Below are 14,887 nucleotides of genomic sequence, written 5' to 3' on the forward strand. Positions count from 1 at the left end.
TTCACCCATGACCGCATGGTCATGCACGCTTCCAACTCAATCATCAAGTTTGCAGACGACACTACAGTTTTTACAAACGACACTACAGACACCAGAGTGGACACTACAGGCCTGATTACCAACAACAACGAGATAGCCTACAGGGAGGAGGTGAGGGCCCTCATAGTGTGGTGTCAGGAAAATAACCTCCCAATCTACATCAACAAAACAAAGGACATGATCGTGGACTTCACGAAACAGCAGAGAGAGCCCCCCCCCCCCCCCCCCCCCCCACCCCCACCTCCCTCATCCGCAAGACTCTCCAGAGGGTAGTGCGGTCTGCACAACGCATCACCGGGGGCAAACTACCTGCCCTTAAGGACACCTACAGCACCCAATGTCACAGGAAGGCCAAAAAGATTAAGGATAACCACCCAAGCCACCGCCTGTTCACCCCGCTATCATCCAGAAGGTGAGGTCAGTACAGCTGCATCAAAGCTGGGACTGAGAGACTGAAAAACAGCTTCTATCTCAAGGCTATCAGACTGTTAAACAGCCATCACTAACAGAGAGGCTGCTGCCAACATGCAGACTCAAATCTCTGGCCACTTAAATGAACAGACTTAAAGGTATCACTAGTCACTTTAAATAACACCACTTTAATAATGTGTACATTGCGGTATCACTAGTCACTTTAAATAACACCACTTTAATAATGTTTACATTGTGGTATCACTAGTCACTTTGAATAACACCACTTTAATAATGTTTACATTGCGGTATCACTAGTCACTTTAAATTACACCACTTTAATAATGTTTACATTGCGGTATCACTAGTCACTTTAAATAACACCACTTTAATAATGTTTACATTGCGGTATCACTAGTCACTTTAAATAACGCCACTTTAATAATGTTTACATTGCGGTATCACTAGTCACTTTAAATAACGCCACTTTAATAATGTTTACATTGCGGTATCACTAGTCACTTTAAATAACGCCACTTTAATAATGTTTACATCTCCTACATTACTCATCTCATGTGTACATACTGTATTCTACAACATGTACTGCATCTTGCCTGTGCCGCACGCCATCCATCGCTCATCCATATATTTATATGTACATATTCTTATTCATCCCTTCACATTTGTGTGTATAAAGTAGTTGTTGTGAATTTGTTAGATTACTTGTTAGATATTACTGCATAGCCGGAACTAGAAGCACAAGCATTTCGCTACACTCGCATTAACATCTGGTAACCATGTGTATGTGACCAATAACATTTGATTTGACAAGCATATTGACGCCACACACACACCCACTCACACCCAGACACACTTTCACACTCTTCACAATGCTGCTGCTGTCAGAATGTGCGCAGCTGGTCGAAGGAAGTCAGGTGCAGGAGAGGAGAGATGAGTGAACAGGCACACTTTATTCAGGCAGAGGAAAACAGTCGGACGCAACTGCGTCACAGCACTCCGGCCCAAGGGGAAAAGTGATAGCACACAAATTTCAGAAAATGGGTATAAATAACAAAACCACGGGTTACAACAATACCCGGCGCAAAAAAAACAGCCTGAAGTGTCACACACGTAACGAACAAACAATATCTCACACCAGTACTGGGAGATTTGAAAAGCCATAGTCAATCCATCAATAATATAATAATTATTTTAGCAAAAATGTTTATTTTTCATTTACAATCTGTAGAAGCTATGAGAATAGAAAGGTTAAATTATTTTGTGAAGCATCACAGCACGTTGAAAAATATATGGCAAATAGAAATCCGAAATGGATGATGTTGAGAGATAGATGGGAGGGTTTGAATGGAGCAGAAGGGTGGGACTGAAAATAAGATAATGTCACGTCCTGACCATAGAAAACCTGTATTTCCTATGGTAGAGTAGGTCAGGGCGTGACGGGGTTTTAGTCTATTATTTCTATGTGGGGTTCTAGGTTTGATTTTCTATGTTGGTTTGTGTATGATTCCCAATTAGAGGCAGCTGGTAATCGTTGTCTCGAATTGGGGATCATACTTCATTTGCATTTTTCCACCTGTGGGTTATGGGATATTGTTTATGTTTAGTTGCCTGTTCGCGCTACATTGTCACGGTTTGTTAATTCTTTATTTGTTTTGTATTTGCTTAAGTTTCACTTTATTCATTAAAAGTATGTGGAACTCAAAGTACGCTGCGCCTTGGTCCGATCGTTATTACGAACAACGTGACAGATAAACAATGTAAAACACACGGGGTCTGTAAATGTATATAGGTTCAGAACTTTGGTGAAATAGCACAGTTACAAATAGAAATCAAACTGGATGGACATCAGAAATAGAGGAAGGACTAAAAACAACCAAAATAGAACTATTGTGAAATAGACTGTTTCTGTAAAATGTGTATAAGATGTATAAATTGAAGGTAGAAGCAGAAGTGTTTATTAGTTTACTCCAATTGGGGGATCGGTGGTAGGGTTTGAGGGGAATAATAATAAAGGTATATTCTTTGAAAAAAGTATTTATGTCTATATAGGTATATGTATGCATGTATATATGTATGCATGTGTGTATGGATATATATATTTACCAAAAAAATACATGGGGGATTGGAAATTATGCAGACAATTACATTGATGGAAGCAACATTCTTTCCGCAATATTAAGCTGATCCACCCCTCAAAATAAAAAAAACTAAAACAATACATGGGGGATAATATTTTACCTTTATTTAACTAGGCAAGTCAGTTAAGAACAAATTTTTATTTTCAATGACGGCCTAGGAACAGTGGGTTAACTGCCTGTTCAGGGGCAGAACAACAGATTTTGTACCTTGTCAGCTTGGGGATTTGAACTTGCAACCTTTCGGTTACAAGTCCAATGCTCTAACCACTAGGCTACCCTGCCGCCCCGCCACATAGAGTAATGAGGGGATGTAATCCAGGTGTTGTAACGGCTTTCTTCTGTGGACGAAGGATCGGACCAAAGCGCAGCGTGGTTAGAGTTCAACATGTTTAATAAAGACCATAAACGGGAACACTACAAAATACCAAAACAACAAATGTGAAAAACCGAAACAGTCCTATCTGGTGCATAGACACAAAGACAGAAGACAACCACCCACAAAACCCAACACAAAACATGCTACCTAAATATGATTACCAATCAGAGACAACGACTAACACCTGCCTCTGATTGAGAACCATATCAGGCCAAACATAGAAATGGGAAAACTAGACACACAACATAGAATGCCCACTCAGCTCACGTCCTGACAACACTAAAACAAAGAAAACACAAAAGAACTATGGTCAGAACGTGACAGGTGTGTGGGAAAACAAGACAAAACAAATGGAAAATGAAAGGTGGAGCAGCGATGGCTAGAAGACCGGTGACGTCGACCTGCCGAACGCCGCCCGAACAAGGAGAGGGACCGACTTCGGCGGGAGACAAGACAGCTGCTATTCTGTTTATTATCCATCCTGATTGACTAGTAACTTTTACCCCTGCCTACAGTAGATGTACATACAGTGCATAAGAAAGTATTCAGACCCCTTTACTTTTTCCACATTTTGTTACGTTACAGCCTTATTATAAAATGGATAACATCGTTTATTTCCTCATCAATCTACATACAATACCCGATAATAACAAAGCAAAAACAGGTTTTAAGAAATGTTTGCAAAAGTATAAAAAATAAACTTAAATATTGCATTTACAGAAGTATTCAGACCCTTTACTCAGTACTTTGTGAAGCACCTTTGGCAGTGATTACAGCCTCAAGTCTTCTTGGGTATGACGCTACAAGCTTGGTACACTTGTATTTGGGGAGTTTCTCCCATTCTTCTCTGCAGATCCTCTCAAGCTCTGTCAGACTGGATGGGGAGCGTCGCTACACAGGTATTTTCAGGTCTTTCCAGAGATTTTGATTTTATTTTATTTCACCTTTATTTAACCAGGTAAGCTAGTTGAGAACAAGTTCTCATTTGCAACTGCGACCTGGCCAAGATAAAGCATAACAGTTCGATACATACAACAACACAGAGTCACACATGTGAACAAAACATAGTCAATAATACAGTAGAAAACAAAAGTCTATATACAGTGAGTGCAAATTAGGTCAAATAAGGGAGTTAAGGCAATAAATAGGCCATGGTGGCGAAGTAATTACAATATGGCAATTAAACACTGGAATGGTAGATGTGCAAAAGATGTACAGTGCCTTGCGAAAGTATTCGGCCCCCTTGAACTTTGCGACCTTTTGCCACATTTCAGGCTTCAAACATAAAGATAAAAAAATTTATTATTTTGTGAAGAATCAACAACAAGTGGGACACAATCATGAAGTGGAACGACATTTATTGGATATTTCAAACTTTTTTAACAAATCAAAAACTGAAAAATTGGGCGTGCAAAATTATTCAGCCCCTTTACTTTCAGTGCAGCAAACTCTCTCCAGAAGTTCAGTGAGGATCTATGAATGATCCAATGTTGACCTAAATGACTAATGATGATAAATACAATCCACCTGTGTGTAATCAAGTCTCCGTATAAATGCACCTGCACTGTGATAGTCTCAGAGGTCCGTTAAAAGCGCAGAGAGCATCATGAAGAACAAGGAACACACCAGGCAGGTCCGAGATACTGTTGTGAAGAAGTTTAAAGCCGGATTTGGATACAAAAAAAAATCCCAAGCTTTAAACATCCCAAGCAGCACTGTGCAAGCGATAATATTGAAATGGAAGGAGTATCAGACCACTGCAAATCTACCAAGACCTGGCCGTCCCTCTAAACTTTCAGCTCATACAAGGAGAAGACTGATCAGAGATGCAGCCAAGAGGCCCATGATCACTCTGGATGAACTGCAGAGATCTACAGCTGAGGTGGGAGACTCTGTCCATAGGACAACAATCAGTCGTATATTGCACAAATCTGGCCTTTATGGAAGAGTGGCAAGAAGAAAGCCATTTATTACAAAGATATCAATAAAAAGTGTTGTTTAAAGTTTGTCACAAGCCACCTGGGAGACACACCAAACATGTGGAAGAAGGTGCTCTGGTCAGATGAAACCAAAATGGAACTTTTTGGCAACAATGCAAAATGTTATGTTTGGCGTAAAAGCAACACAGCTGAACACACCATCCCCACTGTCAAACATGGTGGTGGCAGCATCATGGTTTGGGCCTGCTTTTCTTCAGCAGGGACAGGGAAGATGGTTAAAATTGATGGGAAGATGGATGGAGCCAAATACAGGACCATTCTGGAAGAAAACCTGATGGAGTCTGCAAAAGACCTGAGACTGGGACGGAGATTTTTTCTTCCAACAAGACAATGATCCAAAACATAAAGCAAAATCTACAATGGAATGGTTCAAAAATAAACATATCCAGGTGTTAGTATGGCCAAGTCAAAGTCCAGACCTGAATCCAATCGAGAATCTGTGGAAAGAACTGAAAACTGCTGTTCACAAATGCTCTCCATCCAACCTCACTGAGCTCGAGCTGTTTTGTAAGGAGGAATGGGAAAAAATTTCAGTCTCTCGATGTGCAAAACTGATAGAGACATACCCCAAGCGACTTACAGCTGTAATCGCAGCAAAAGGTGGCGCTACAAAGTATTAACTTAAGGGGGCTGAATAATTTTGCACGCCCAATTTTTCAGTTTTTGATTTGTTAAAAAAGTTTGAAATATCCAATAAATGTCGTTCCACTTCATGATTGTGTCCCACTTGTTGTTGATTCTTCACAAAAAAATACAGTTTTATATCTTTATGTTTGAAGCTTGAAATGTGGCAAAAGGTCGCAAAGTTCAAGGGGGCCGAATACTTTCGCAAGGCACTGTTTGTGCAAGTAGAGATACTGTGGTGCAAAAGGAGCAAAATAAATACAGTATGGGGATGAGGTAGATAGATGGAGCGTATACAAATGGGCTGTGAACAGGTGCAGTGATCTGTGAGCTGCTCTGACAGCTGGTTCTTAAAGCTAGTGAGGGAGATGGGAATCTCCAGCTTCAGTGATTTTTGCAGTTCGTTCCAGTCAGTAGCAGCAGAGAACTGGAAGGAAAGGCGACCAAAGGAGGAATTGGCTTTGGGGGTGACCAGTGAGATATACCTGCTGGAGCGCGTGCTATGAGTGGGTGCTGTTATGGTGACCAGCGAGCTGAGATAGGGCGGGGCTTTACCTAGCAGAGACTTGAAGATAACCTGTAGCCAGTGGGTTTGGCGACAAGTATGAAGTGAGGGCCAGCCAACGAGGGCGTACAGGTCGCAGTGGTGGGTAGTATGTGGGGCTTTGGTGACAAAACAGATGGCACTGTGATAGACTGCATCCAGTTTATTGAGTAGGGTATTGGAGGCTATTTTGTAAATGACATTGCCGAAGTCAAGGATCGGTAGGATGGTCAGTTTTACGAGGGTATGTTTGGCAGCATGAGTGAAGGAAGCTTTGTTGCAAAATGGTAAGCCGATTCCAGATGTAATTTTTGATTGGAGATGCTTAATGTGAGTCTGGAAGGAGAGTTTACAGTCTAGCCAGACACCTAAGTATTTGTAGTTATCCACATATTCTAAGTCAGAGCCAGAGTAGTGATGCTGGATGGGCGGGCAGGTGCGGGCAATGATCGGTTGAATAGCATGCATTTAGTTTTATTTGCGTTTAAGAGCAGTTGGAGGCCACGGAAGGAGAGTTGTATGGCATTGAAGCTCGTCTGGAGGTTAGTTAACACAGTGTCCAAAGAAGGGCCAGAAGTATACAGAATGGTGTCGTCTGCGTAGAGGTGGATCAGAGAATCACCAGCAGCAAGAGCGACATCATTGATGTTTACAGAGAAGAGACTGCCCGAGAATTGAACCCTGTGACACCCCCATAGAGACTGCCAGAGGTCCGGACAACAGGCCCTCCGATTTGACACACTGAGCTCTATCAGAGAAGTAGTTGGTTAACCAGGCGAGGCAATCATTTGAGAAACCAAGGCTGTTGAGTATGCCAATAAGAATGTGGTGATTGACAGAGTCGAAAGCCTTGGCCAGGTCGATGAATACAGCTGCACAGTAATGTCTCTTATCAATGGCAGTTATGATATCGTTAAGGACCTTGAGCGTGGCTGAGGTGCACCCATGACCAGCTCGGAAACCAGATTGCATAGCGGAGAAGGTACGATGTGATTCAAAATGGTCAGCAATCTGTTTGTTAACTTGGCTTTCGAAGACCTTAGAGATGCAGGGTAGGATAGATATAGGTCTGTAACAGTTTGGGTCTAGAGTGTCTCCCCCTTTGAAGAGGGGGATGACCGCGGCAGCCTTCCAATCTACGTTAACGTTGTTAGCTATGTTGGCCATAATGTCTTTACATGTTAGCTAGCTAACGTAGCTAACTAACTTACCAGTCGCGCAGTCCCACTACCACCATCTCTATGATGGGCGACACTTTCTCCTCCAGCTGGTCCACATGAATGGTCTCTCAGCTCCCTTCTTCTTAGCAGCCAACTTGATGTCGGACCACTTCTTTTTTACGGCGTCACTGTCCCTTGCTATACCACCGATGGCAGAGACAGACTTGGCCACTCTCGCCCGTCCTTTCTTTTTGGTCTCTTCAGTGACCCCCGCAGTTATCAAGTCTCCCGAACAACAACCTTTCATGGCTGCTATTTCCTCCACCATCACTTCAATTTATTTTCTTGGTCATCCATTTTGGATTTTGATATAGCTAGTCTGATGGCTATAATGTGTGAAAAATAATGAAATAACCAAATCTGATCATCCCTGTAACATAGGCTTATTTACTGGTTTCAAGCAAGCCACTAATGTCAATGGCACATAAGAAGATATTTACGAAGTTCCCAAGAAAACTACAAATTCCTAAGAACATTTTGAGGAATTGCATTTACAAACTAGTCCACCTGTGGTAAATTCAATTGATTGGACATGATATGGAAAGGCACACATGTCCATATAAGGTCCCATAGTTGTTAGTGCATGTCAGAGCAAAGGACAAGCAAAGACAAACAGCGACAACCGAGGAGAACAAAGAGAATCACAGACAGACAGAGTGACAGACATACAGAGACAGACTGCACAACAGGGAGGCAAGAGGCACAGTTATAGTGGTGAGTTTTATCTCCAGTGATGCGTTTACACATTGTATTTTGTCAGGTTAAAAAAGGAGGACTATGTTTCACCAGTCACTGGTACGGTAAAAGTTGAAAAACGCTGTACTATAATTGGCTATGTTATGTGTCAGTAACATTACTGCCTGTGTGGGCTGCTGTGGCTCGAATGCCAGGGAACAATACTTTTTGTCCCAGTCCGCCCCTGGTCTCGAGACTGGAACATTCACTACAACACTGCTGGCTAGGCTAGCTTACCAATTTAAAAAATGTTAGCTGACATGGGCTAATTGAGTGACTGTCAGTGACTGACAAAACAAGAAAAACTGTTGATGTACAAGCAAATTTTGAAATTTCACTTTATGTATTCTATTATTAAGTTCCTAAAAAAATTGGGACATTTACCAACTGGCCTACAAAGGTGGGCCCCCAGTTGCCCATCCCTGCTTCAGATGGTTGAAAGCTTAGTGATAAAACATTGGGAATTCAACAAACTTTTGTCTTTTTGAGTGGGTGAAAATAGGTTGTAATCTCATTGATTACATATCAAGCAAATATTACCCAATTCTCCATGTTAAAAAGGATGTGGTTTGCCCAGTGGGATACCTCTGGACTGCATTCCCTCCTGTGGGCGGCTGCACCTCAAACAGAAAGAAACAGGGTTTTATACAAGTCAAGAACATAGTGTCCTGGTTCCTTGTGGATGTGGGCCATTGTCCTGGTTCTTTGTGGATGTGGGAGCTTGTCTGTTGCATTAGTTGCCTTTTGTTTGTAGTTGGCGAATGTTGGCATTGTCCTGCTTGAATATTTCCCAATCGAAGGCGTCTAGGCAGTGCTTTAACGCACTCTGGATGTCCTCATTTCCCCGCCGTGATCGTGACAGGCTTGGCTGTCAATAACATGACAGTAACACTTAAATCATCCAACACTTAAATCATCCAGATATAATGCATTATGTATCCTGACAAAATAACAGGCAGTTCAACCTCTACAGGATCGGTGTCTCTGTACCGGGATGGTTGAGCTAACGTGCGCTAATGTGATTAGCATGACATTGTAAATAACAGCAAACTTTCCAGGACATAGACATGTTTTATATGGGCGGAAAGCTTAAATTCTTGTTAATCTAACTGCACTGTCCAATTTACAGTAGCTATTACAGTGAAAATAATACCATGCTATTGTTTGAGGAGAGTGCACAACAACAAACCCTGGTTTGATACATTCACCTCTGAAGGTAAATATTGTACTTACATTCAGTAATCTTGCTCTGATTTGTCATCCTGAGGGTCCCAGAGATAAAATGTAGCATAGTTCTGTTTGATAAAATCAATTTTTATATTCAAATGTAGGAACTGGGTTCTACAGTATGAACCCCTGCGGTCTTTGGCTCCACACCCACCCCGCCTGGCCATTTAGATTTGACTTTTTTAACAAATCAAAAACTGAAAAATTGGGCGTGCAAAATTATTCAGCCCCTTTACTTTCAGTGCAGCAAACTCTCTCCAGAAGTTCAGTGAGGTTCTCTGAATGATCCAATGTTGACCTAAATGACTAATGATGATAAATACAATCCACCTGTGTGTAATCAAGTCTCCGTATAAATGCACCTGCACTGTGATAGTCTCAGAGGTCCGTTAAAAGCGCAGAGAGCATCATGAAGAACAAGGAACACACCAGGCAGGTCCGAGATACTGTTGTGAAGAAGTTTAAAGCCGGATTTGGATACAAAAAGATTTCCCAAGCTTTAAACATCCCAAGGAGCACTGTGCAAGCGATAATATTGAAATGGAAGGAGTATCAGACCACTGCAAATCTACCAAGACCTGGCCGTCCCTCTAAACTTTCAGCTCATACAAGGAGAAGACTGATCAGAGATGCAGCCAAGAGGCCCATGATCACTCTGAATGAACTGCAGAGATCTACAGCTGAGGTGGGAGACTCTGTCCCTAGGACAACAATCAGTCGTATATTGCACAAATCTGGCCTTTATGGAAGAGTGGCAAGAAGAAAGCCATTTCTTAAAGATATCCATAAAAAGTGTTGTTTAAAGTTTGCCACAAGCCACCTGGGAGACACACCAAACATGTGGAAGAAGGTGCTCTGGTCAGATGAAACCAAAATGGAACTTTTTGGCAACAATGCAAAACGTTATGTTTGGCGTAAAAGCAACACAGCTGAACACACCATCCCCACTGTCAAACATGATGGTGGCAGCATCATGGTTTGGGCCTGCTTTTCTTCAGCAGGGACAGGGAAGATGGTTAAAATTGATGGGAAGATGGATGGAGCCAAATACAGGACCATTCTGGAAGAAAACCTGATGGAGTCTGCAAAGACCTGAGACTGGGACGGAGATTTGTCTTCCAACAAGACAATGATCCAAAACATAAAGCAAAATCTACAATGGAATGGTTCAAAAATAAACATATCCAGGTGTTAGAATGGCCAAGTCAAAGTCCAGACCTGAATCCAATCGAGAATCTGTGGAAAGAACTGAAAACTGCTGTCCACAAATGCTCTCCATCCAACCTCACTGAGCTCGAGCTGTTTTGCAAGGAGGAATGGGAAAAAATGTCAGTCTCTCGATGTGCAAAACTGATAGAGACATACCCCAAGCAACTTACAGCTGTAATCGCAGCAAAAGGTGGCGCTACAAAGTATTAACTTAAGGGGGCTGAATAATTTTGCACGCCCAATTTTTCAGTTTTTGATTTGTTAAAAAAGTTTGAAATATCCAATAAATGTCGTTCCACTTCATGATTGTGTCCCACTTGTTGTTGATTCTTCACAAAAAAATACAGTTTTATATCTTTATGTTTGAAGCCTGAAATGTGGCAAAAGGTCGCAAAGTTCAAGGGGGCCGAATACTTTCGCAAGGCACTGTATGTACTTAAATGTGTCAATTGACCAATTCGGCACATTTGGGCAGACTTGATACAAAATATTGTCCACTATTGCAATGCTTCACTGGATCAATCTGAAACTTTGCGCACACACTGCTTTGCAAAATCTAAATGATATTAGATTATGGCCTTTCTCTTGCATTTGAAAGATTAGGAAAATAATTGATGGTGAAAACGCATGTTTTTTTTCTTTGTATTATCTTTTACCAGATCTAATATGTTATATTCTCCTACATTCATTTCACATTTCCACAAACTTCAAAGTGTTTACTTTCAAATGGTATCAAGAATATGCATATCCTTGCTTCAGGTCCTGAGCTAAAAGGCAGTTAGATTTGGGTATGTAATTTTAGGCGAACATTTTTAAAGGGTCCGATCCTTAAGAGGTTGACAGTTGAAAGTGTTATGCAAAGAGAGATATAAGAAATTGTAAGCCTTGTTATAGGACATTATAAAGGATCCTACATGCTTTAAACAAGCTATAAAGCATTACAGCTGGATACTTTAAGTTAAGTGTTACCAGCAGAGGATTTTGGTGAGAAATATTCTCACTTTACAGTGCCTGTTTGTCACCTCCTAAACCAGTTTCCCGTTTCGTGTAGGTTTGGTTGTTGTTTGAGGCAGTGGGACAAAACCACATCACATCATGACAACCTGTCATAATTTCCTTGTTTAGACAACGCTGTATATTAATAACTAGATTCTCCGAAGATAACTAGGTTATGTGACAGTCAGAAGCCTTATGACAGTCATGTCAGTGTTTCTATCTCGTCAGAGGAACAAGATGCGTATCTGTTACAGCGGCTTTGTATAAACAACATACAAGCTAATAATAAACAGTTAAAAAAACTCCTATTAAAAACTACTGTTTAATACTCGTTAAAGCATAACTGAATGTAAAGTGTTACCAAAAACATTTTCCTTTTCATGGAAGAACAACCCAAAGTGACAAAGCAAGTTCCCTTGTATTGCTTACACACAATACACTGGGTCAGTGCATGCACATGGAACTCAATTGGACACCTGTGCATATTTATGACCTATCTATGACGTCTATAGTCTCGATGTATCACTATATCTATTGTCTGGTTCAAAACATAACCTCAGACCAAATCAAGAATACACTGCATCAGTCCAAGTCATGAGACGAAAAACTCTTTGCTAATCATATGGGAATCTATAGACAAACACTGTGTGAACGCATAAGGGAAGCCTTGTACAGTATGTCAAACCAAAGAAAGGTGAAGATGCTTGCTTCATTGAAGGAAAACAATGTGAGCGTTTCCAACGATGGTAATATGTTTTGATCAGCAGGTTCTCACTTCCTCTGCGTCAGAGACAACTGGGTCATCACACAAATTATATGTTTTCTTACATAGCCATTGACTACACAACTCTACCTACCGTATATGAACAGTAACCTACTTTATATGTTCCGCATTTTTAACAACTGAAGAAAAAGGAAAGTCAGGCCCTTCAGAGCATGAGAACAAAGGAAGGAATGTCTATGTTTTGGCTACATTTCTGGGCCTGTATCCACAACGAGTCTCAGACCAGTGCTGAACTAGGATCAGTTTGGGCTTTTAAATCATAATAAATAGGAGAGAAGACCTGATATGATATGCACTTCTACTCTGATACACTTTGTGAATACGGGCCCTGGTGTTAGACTATTCTAAGGCTGACTACACTTACTGTTGGCTATAATCTTTGGAAATTATTTGGTCAGTATGACCTCTGAATATCTGAGGCGTCTCACATAATTATTCTTTGTATCGCTGCATGAATATGCTGCTCTATGCAAATATACTTTTCCATTCCCTGAGCTTATAGAGTAGTTACCCAATGCAAATTCAAAACAACGAATCCTCTATGCTGAGTTGGTGGATTTACTAGTTTGACATCCACACACAGAGCCCATAGATACTTGACTGGTTTTCCACACAGCAACATTACATCATGCATGGCCAAACAAAACAAGACAAACAGGACAAGACGATGGCTAAAATAGATCGGTACACATACTACCACTTTTTCTGTGACACTCATTTACTGTACCACATGACCCAATAAACACAAACCTCAGGCAGTCACACAGTTCCCTGTAGCATCACAATAATGTTAGGGTTGAGGCCAAGATTTTCCATCTGAGGACAGTAGACAATTAAGTTATTTCAGCAATAAGGCATGAGAACCCAGGGATTATTGTGTGATAACTGTTCTTAGGCCAGAGGTAGCAAACTATGATAGCAAACTATGTGCATTTTTGTTTATTTTACCTTATTTTTTCTATTGCCAATTATAACGATTATAATGATCCTAATAAATTAATTTGAATGAATGAATGAAATGCCCTTACATTGATGATGGTTTTTTTTGCAAATCCAAATCAGTTTTCCACGTTCTGTCATCATAACATTGATTTTTTGGGGGTTGAAATGATGTGGTAACAATGTTTTTGCCCAGTGAGCTGTTGCACAGGTAGGATAGGCACATAGCAAGGCTTATATTAACCCCCGCTGTACCAAACCAAATATTAGTAGCATGGGGAAATATTGTCTAGATGCTTTTTTTCCAGGAGAGATGAAGTTGATTGAAAATGAAAATAGATTTTTGGGGGGTTTGTATCATTTGATTTAAACAACATGCCTACCACTTTAAATATATATATATATATATATTGTGAAACAAACAAGAAATAAGACAAAAAAACAGAACTTGAGCGTGCATAACTATTCACCCCCCAAAGTCAATACTTTGTAGTGCCACCTTTAGTGGCAATTACAGCTGTAAGTCTCTTGGGGTATGTCTCTAAAAGCTTAGCACATCTAGCCACTGGGATATTTACCCATTCTTCAAGGTAAAACTGCTCCAGCTCCTTCAAGTTGGATGGGTTCTGCTGGTGTAAATCATACCACAAATTCTCAATTGGATTGAGGTCTGGGCTTTGACTAGGCCATTCCAAGACATTAAAATGTTTCCCCTTAAACCACTTGAGTGTTGCATTAGCAGTATGCTTATGGTCATTGTCGTGCTGGAAGGCGAACCTCCGTCCCAGTCTCAAATCTCTGGAAGACAAACAGGTTTCCTTCAAGAATTTCCATTTATTTAGCACCATCCATCATTTCCTCAATTCCGACCAGTTTCCCAGTCCCTGCCAATGAAAAACATCCCCAAAGCATAATGCTGGTGTTCTCGGGGTGATGAGAGGTGTTGGGTTTGTGCCAGACATAGCGTTTTCCTTGATGGCCAAAAAGCTCCATTTTAGTGTCATCTGACCAGAGTATCTTCTTCCACATGTTTGAGCTTTTGGCTTTTGGCGAACACCAAACCTGTTTGCTTATTTTTTTCTTTAAGCAATGTATTTTTTTCTGGCCACTCTTCCATAAAGCCCAGCTCTGTGAAGTGTATGGCTTAAAGTGATCCTATGGACATATGCTCCAATCTCCGCTGTGGAGCTTTGCAGCTCCTTCAGGGTTATCTTTGGTATCTTTGTTGCCTCTCTGATTAATGCTCTCCTTGCCTGGTCTGTGAGTTTTGGTGGGCGGCCCTCTCTTGGCAGCTTTGTTGTGGTGCAATATTCTTTCATGTCTTTGTAATGGAGTTAGTGGTGCTCCGTGGGATGTTCAAAGTTTCAGATGTTTTTTTATAACCCAACCCTGATTTGTACTTCTCCACAATTTTGTCCCTAACCTGTTTGGAGAGGTCCTTGGTCTTCATGGTGCCGCTTGCTTGATGTTGGCCCTTGCTTAGTGGTGTTGCAAACTCTAGGGCCTTTCAGATTATGTGACAGATCATGTGACACTTAAATAAAGTCCATCTGTGTACAATCTAACTAATTATGCGACTTCTGAAGGTAATTGGTTGCACCAGATCTTATTTTGGGGCTTCATA

Source organism: Oncorhynchus clarkii, chromosome 28 (genome assembly GCF_045791955.1).
Source record: "Oncorhynchus clarkii lewisi isolate Uvic-CL-2024 chromosome 28, UVic_Ocla_1.0, whole genome shotgun sequence".
Lineage (NCBI taxonomy): Eukaryota > Metazoa > Chordata > Actinopteri > Salmoniformes > Salmonidae > Oncorhynchus > Oncorhynchus clarkii.